At 37.4% G+C, this 7,736-nt stretch overlaps 1 pseudogene; it reads left to right on the top strand.

Annotated features, from left to right (window-relative positions):
• Window positions 1-6,770: 6,770 nt before the first annotated feature.
• On the top strand, window positions 6,771-7,458 carry LOC109026008 (thymosin beta-4-like; annotated as a pseudogene).
• The last annotated feature ends 278 nt before the right edge of the window (window positions 7,459-7,736 follow it).

A 7,736-nucleotide genomic window follows, 5' to 3' on the forward strand; every position in this document is an offset into this window, starting at 1 on the left:
AAGCTGGTAAATTATGGTAATATGTTATGGGAGGAAAAGAAAACGAATATATATCTTATCAGGCAAAAATATTTTGGGTAGCTCATCAGGTAGGCCTTTAAGTAGAATGAGTCCATGAAGGTCACACTACTCAAATCCTGTGGCTGAGATTGTTTCACCTTTTAGAATTTTGACTAAAAATGCATACGCTGTATATATAAGGTAGATGGTACTTGGAGCTGCTATCAGCTACCTCCTGAAAGTGGGCTTGGTAGACAAGATAGATAGTACATGGGAAAAGAAGGAAGTAAATAGAGGAAAAACACAGCACCAAAAGCCAAGAGCATGGAGTAAGAGCAGAATGAGCAGCATGGCTTCTCAGCCTCTGTTTGCTCACTTCTGATTTGGACCCATCCATCACACTCTCCTGAAATAAATGTGTGCTAAATGTGGTTCACATGTTCCACTTAAAAAGAGAGAAAATAAAGTCTAGATCTCTGTGAAGTAACTCTGCAAATATTGAATGTATTTCGATACTGACATTTTTCAAGTCTAACATTAAAGGTTTCTATTGTCATAAATAATGCATAATTCCAGAGACCATTTGTGTCTGAAAGGCATGATTTAAAATTAGAACACAAGGTGTCCTGGCATGTATACCTGTCTCAAAACTCCATGTGAGCTCAATCTAGTTATCAAAAAAGAGAAGAACAATTCCTTCTTACAATTAAAAAAAAGTTCTCATTCTGATAATATATATATATTAGCTAAGTAGGTTAAAAATATACATTCTTGGCTTTGTGCTCAGTAACTCCAAAAGGTGACATTCTAATGCTTCCTAAAAAATAAATGATACACATGACAAATCAGGTAGCTGGTGAAACTTGAGTCTTCCCTAGAATGCCTGTAAAGCTTACACATAAAATAAGGAAGATATAGCTTTAGCTAATTCAGACTGAGATTTATTGTTAATAGGAGTCATAAGAGTGCATGGTATTTCACAAAGCATAAAATATGGAAGACAGATTTCCTGCCCTGAGGAGCTTAGTGAAACATGTGCAGACAGTAGGTAACAGGAAAAATATTAAGTCATGGTGATTTACAAAGTGGTCACCAATGGAAGACCGAGTACAAGAAGATGCCTTATAAAAATGTCTGGTTTTTGGAAAAAGATCTTGCAAAAGCTTGAAGAAAGAATGAAAAAGAGATGAGTGAAATGAGAGTTCTAAAAATGATGAAAGAGGAAAAACTGAAGGGAGAGGTGGAGAAAAAGGCTCAGGCTGCTGTGAGACATGAACCAATATATGAATTATAGAATATAGGACTGATTTGACAAACCTCTGAAAATAGACAACCGGAAATTCTAACTATACATCTCATTTCTTATAAAACTTAAGAGATAGTTTTCTCAAATAATAGGCACTAGACCAAACTTCTTGTTCAAGCCATATTATATGTCTATAAGATATGTACATATAAATAAAATTCCATGTAGATCTGTATACTGCTGAATTGTGAATAATTTAAAAATCTGATTTTTTTGAGTTATAGTGTGAAAGTAACTTCCCCTTAGAAGATATATTCAAAAGCGCTAGTTTTCTTTATACATACATATGTTACAGAAAATATCCAATGCTATAGCAATACTGAGATCAGAACCAATATTTCCCTACAAGATAAAGACCAAATTCCTGTACAGTATATTCAAGGCCTGTATCATCTCCAGACTCCACCTTTGTGGACCAGACTTCTCTTTATTCCTCCAATAGGCTGTATTCATAAAATTGTCTGTCCCAGTAATTTGCCTATTTTTAATTGGATCATTTGGCTAAGCGCAGTGGTGCATGCTTGTACTCCCAACATTTTGGGAGGCCAAGGTGGGAGGACTGCTTGAGCCCAAGAGGCTGAGGCTGCAGTGAGCCATGATCACTACTGTAGTCTAGCCTGGGCAACAGAACAAGATACTGTCTCTAAAAAACAAAGTTAAAAAAAGAAAATTGGATCATTTGTCTTAATTAAAGGGTTTTGAGCATTATATATTCTGAATACTAATTAATTTTTAGACATCTAATTTTCAAATATTTCTCCAGGTCTGTGGTTTGTCTATTTGTTCATTTAACATTGTCTTCAAACAGTAAAAATTTTTAATTTTCATGAGGGAAATTTATAATTTTGGTGTCATATCTAAGAAATATTTACCTAACCCAAGATCACAAATATTTTATCCTATGTTTTAATCTACAGGTTTTTACCTTAATATTTTGCTTTTAGGTCTTATGGTTATTTTGAGTTGGTTTTTTAAAGGTATGAGGTATGGGTTAGCATTCATTTTCTTTGCATATGGATGTCAAACTGTTTCTGCACCATCTGTTGAAAAGACTGTCCTTTTTCCATTGAATTGCCTTTGCATCTTTGTCAAAAATCAGTTGGCTGGCCGGGCGCGGTGGCTCACGCCTGTAACCCCAGCACTTTGGGAGGCCGAGGCGGGCAGATCACGAGGTCAGGAAATTGAGATCATCTTGGCTTACATAGTGAAACCCCGTCTCTACGAAAAATACAAAAAAAAAAAAAAAAATTAGCGGGGTGTGGTGGCACGCACCTGTAATCCCAGCTACTAGGGAGGCTGAGGCAGGAGAATCACTCGAACCTGGGAGGTGGAGGTTGCAGTGAGCCGAGATCATCACCACTGCACTCCAGCCTAGGAGACAAAGCAAGACTCCATCTCAGGAAAAAAAAAAAAATCAATTGGCTGTATATTTGTGAGTCTAGAAATAGACTCACTCTTCTTTTCATTGATCCATGTTCTCTATTTTTGCCTTTTGCTACACCATGTTGGCTACTATACCTTCGCAGTAAGTCTTGAAATGAAGTAGTATGAGTCCTCCAACTTTGTTCTTGTTAAAAATTGTTTTGGCTAACCTAGTTCTATATGAACTTTTAAATAAACCTCAATTTCTAGAAAAATATCTTGCTGGGATTTTTATTGGGGTTGCATTGATCTATATATCACTTCGAGAAAAATTGGCTTTTTAGCAATATTGAGTTGTCCTATCCATGGATACAGTATTTCTATCCATTTATTTAGATCTTTGATTTCGTTTATCATTATTTTGTAGTTTCCAGCATATAAATCCTGCATATTTTTGCATTTTAAATTTATAGCTAATTATTTCATTTTTGGTACTATTATAAATTATACTGTGTTTTAAATTTTGATTCCCAAATATTTACTGGCAACATTTAGAAATAAAAAATATGTTTATCTTTGTACCTTTTATTTATAATATTACTTTTCTAAAATGATTAATTCATTCTAGGACTCTTTTTATAGATTCCTTGGGATTTTTTATATAAAAATCACATAGTCTGAACAGAGAGTTTTATATTTTCCTTTCCAAGCTGTATTTTTTTTTTAAATCTTGTTTCTTGCCTTGCTGCACTATCTAGTACCTCCAGGATAATGTTGAAAAGGAGTGGTGAAAGCAGACATCCTTGCCTTAAACTCAGTCTTAGGGAGAAAACATTCAATCTTTCACTTGTAATACATTAGATGTAGATCTTTTTATCAGGATAAGGAGGTTTTCTAGTTTGTGGAAAATACTTATGAATGGATTCTGAATCTTGTCAAATGCTCTCTCTGCAACTACTGAGATGATCGTGTGGTTTTTCTTATTTACTAAGTTGCTGTAATGAATGACATTGACTTTCAAATCTTGAACAAGCCTTGTGTTCCTGGAATAAACTCTATGTGGTCATGACATGCTCTTCTTTTTATATATTGTTAGATTCAATTTACTAGTATTTTGTTAAGGATTTCACATCCATGTTTATGGGAATATTGCTCTCTAGTTTCCTTTCTTATTATGGAATGTCTTTTTTTGGTAAATGAGTTGGGAAGTGTTCTCTCCTCCTGTTTTCTGAGAGAAAGTGTGACGTATTGGTATTTGTGTTTGGTAGAACTAACCAGCAAAACCAGTTTCATTGTTGGGAAGTTTTTAACCGCAAACTCAAAATCTTCAATAAATGTAAAATAATTCAGATGATTTAGTTCTTGAGTGAGCATTAACAGTTTATGTATTTCAAGAAATTGATTTCTTTCATCAAAGTTGTCAAATTTACTAGCATAAAGTTGTTCACAATATTCCTTTATTAGCTTTTGTTTGTTTGTTTTGTTTTTTATTTTGTTTGTTTGAGACAGGGTCTCACTCTGTTGTCCAGGCTGGAGTGCAGTGGCGCAATCTCAGCTCACTGCAACCTCCGCCTCCCAGGTTCAAGTGATCCTCCTGCCTCATCCTCCCGAGTAGCTGGGACTACAGGTGTGTGCCACCACACCCAGCTAATTTTTGTATTTTTAGTAGAGACGGGGTTTCGCCATGTTGGCCAGGCTGGTCTTGAACTCCTTACCTCAGGTGATCTGCCCACCTCAGCCTCCGAAAGTGCTGGATTACAGGCATGAGCCACTGTACCCAGCCACTTATTAGCTTTTTAATGTCTGTCATGTCAGAAGGATCAGTGATGACGTCCCTGCTTTCTTTTTTTTTCTTTTTTCTTTTCTTTTTTTTTTTGAGAAAGAATCTCCTTCTGTTGCCCAGGCTGGAGAGCAGTGGTGTGATCTCAGCTCACTGCAGCCTCCGCCTCCTGGGTTCAAACAATTCTCCTGCCTCAGCCTCCCGAGCAGCTGGGACTACAGGCACATGCCACCATACCCGGCTAATTTTTGTATTTTAATAGAGTCGGGGTTTCACCATTTTGGCCAGGCTAGTCTCGAGCTCCTGACCTCAAGTGATCTGCCTGCCTCAGCCTCCCAAAGTGCTAGGATTACAGGCGTGAGCCACCGCTCCCGGCCCTGCTACTTTCATGTTTGATATTGGTGATTTATAGCTTCTCTCTTTTTCTCAGTCTGGCTAAAGGTTTATCTTTTTTAAAAAATAAGCTTTTTGTTTCATTGATTTTTCTCTATTATTTTTCTACTTGTAATTTCATTGACTTTTGCTTTTCATCATTTCCTTCTATCTGTTTGCTTTGGGTTTAACTTGCTCTTCTCTCATTTCTTAAGTGGAAATTTTGGTCACTGATGTAAGACATACTTATTTTCTAATCTTAGCAATTAATGCTACACTGTTTTAGCTCCATCCCCATATTTTGATGTTATATTTTTATTTTCCTTCAATCAAATTGTTTTCTAATTTCCCTTGTGACTTTCTCTTTTACCCATGCTGTATTTAGAAATTGTGTTGTGTGTGTTATATCCAAATATATGGTGATTTTCCAAATATCTTTTTGTGATTTATTTCTAATTTAATTATTTTATGATCTGAGGTCACGGTTTGTATTTTTTTTTTTTTAATTTGTTGTGGCCGGGTGTGGTGGCTCACGCCTGTAATCCCAGCACTTTGGGAAGCCAAGGCACAGATCATCTGAGGTCAGGAGTTCGAGACCAGTCTGGCCAACATGGCCAAACCCCATCTCTATTAAAAATACAAAAATTTGCCAGGTGTGCTGGCACACACCTGTAATCCCAGCTACTCGGGAGGTTGAGGCAGGAAAATCGCTTGAACCCGGGAGGCAGAGGTTGCAGTGATCTGAGATCGCACCATTGCACTCCAGCCTGGGTGACAGAGTGAGACTCCAACTCAGAAAAAAAAAGAAATTTGGGCCAAGCAGGGTGGCTTACGCCTGTAAGCCCAGCACTTTGGGAGGCCGAGGCAGGTGGATTGCTTGAATCAGGAGTTTGAGACCAGCCTGGCCAACATGGTGAAACCCTGTCTCTACTAAAATACAAAAATTGGCTGGGTGTGGTGGTGGGCGCCTGTGATCCCAGCTACTAGGGAGGCTGAGGCAGGAGAATCACTTCTACCCAGGAGGCAGAGGTTGCAGTGAGCCAAGATCGTGCCACTGCACTCCAGCCTGGGCAACAGGGTGAGGCTCCGTGTAAAAAAAACAAAACAAAACAAAACAAAAAACATTGTTATAGTTTGTTTTATTGGCCAGAATATTGTCTTTCTAGATAAATGTTCCATATACAACATTTGAAAAGAATGTGTATACTAATGTTGTTGGGTGGAGTACTCTATAAATGTCCATTAAATATAGTTGGTTTCAAAAGTATTGTTCCAGTCTTTCATATCCTTATAACATTCTGTCAACTTCTATCAATTACTAGGAGGCGGATGTTAAAGTCTTTATATGTAATTGTGGATTTATTGCTACCATGTTTTGCTTTATGTATTTTGAAGCTCTGTTGTTAGGTATAAACACATTTAAGATTGTTATATCTTCTTGGTGAATTCACTGTTTATCATCATGTGATGTTTCTTTATATTCCTGATAGTATTCTTTATTCTAAAGACTATTTTGCCTAACATTAATATAGCTACTCCAGCATTGTTTTGATTAGTGATTGTGTGGTATACCTTTATTCATACTTTTACTTTAAGCCTATCCTATATCTTTATACTTGAAGTGGGTTTCTTGTAAACAATATCTAGTCGGGCCTTTTTTATACAATCTTACAATATCTACTTTTTTACAGTTTTTTGTTTGTTTTTGGTTTTGTTTTTTGAGATGGAGTCTCGCTCTGTCGCCCAGGCTGGAGTGCAGTGGCACGATCTTGGCTCACTGCAAGCTCTGCCTCCCGGGTTCACGCCATTCTCCTGCTTCAGCCTTCCAAGCAGCTGGGACTACAGGCGCCTGCCACCATGCCTGGCTAATTTTTTGTATTTTTAGTAGAGACGGGGTTTCACTGTGTTAGCCAGGATGGTTTCGAACTCCTGACCTCATGATCCGCCTGCCTTGGCCTCCCAAAGTGCTGGGATTACAGGCGTGAGCCACCATGCCTGGCCCTTTTTTACAGTTTTATTGAGATATAATTTATATATGCCTTTTGATATTGTCCCACAGGTCCCTGAGGCTTTGCTTATTGATTTTTCAATCTATAATGTGTTTCTCAGATTAGATGCTATTATCTATCTTCAAGTTCATCAACTCTTCCTCTGTCATCTGCAATTTGCTATTGAGCCCATCCAGTGAATTTTTGAGTATGCTATTTTTTAGGTCTAAAATTTTCATTTAGGTTTTTTAAAAATAATTTCTAACTAGGTGGTGGCCACTGCACAAACTAGATTCTGCTCACTCTGGGCCTCACTCCACTTCCTCTGTGACAGATCATATGACACATGATATGTCAAGACATATCATGTCTGACAAACCTGATATGGCTGAGATCAAGAAATTTGATGTCAAAAATAGAAGACAGAATTGCAAGAGAAAAATCCACTGCCTTCCGAAGAAACAATAGAACAGGAGAAGCAGGCAGACAAATCTTACGGAGGCATGCGCCGCCAATATGCACTGTACATTCAACGAGAATTGCCTTCTTATTTTACTTATTTTAGCTGTTAATTTTGTAAGATGCAAAGAGGTTGGATCAACTTTTAAAGGACTTTGCTGCCCTTTTCACATCAAACAATAGAAAACTGCTGACGATGAAGGCCACACCTACCTCTCCCATCTGCTTGTCTGGCTGTCAAGGAAGGAAAATAACTTGCATGTTGGTGAAGGAAGAAGAAGAGTAGGAAGACAGGTAAATCTAGAGTAAAACCAAGCTGCCCCAAGGTGTCCTGCAGGTTCTCAAATGCAGTTTAAATGAAGTTTAATTAGAGTGCCATTTTTCTTGTTCAAATGATTTTAATTATTAGAATGCACAAATTTTATTTTAAAATAAACAGTTTTAGGCTGGACGTGGTGGTTCATGCCTG

Source organism: Gorilla gorilla, chromosome 11 (assembly GCF_029281585.2).
Source record: "Gorilla gorilla gorilla isolate KB3781 chromosome 11, NHGRI_mGorGor1-v2.1_pri, whole genome shotgun sequence".
NCBI lineage: Eukaryota > Metazoa > Chordata > Mammalia > Primates > Hominidae > Gorilla > Gorilla gorilla.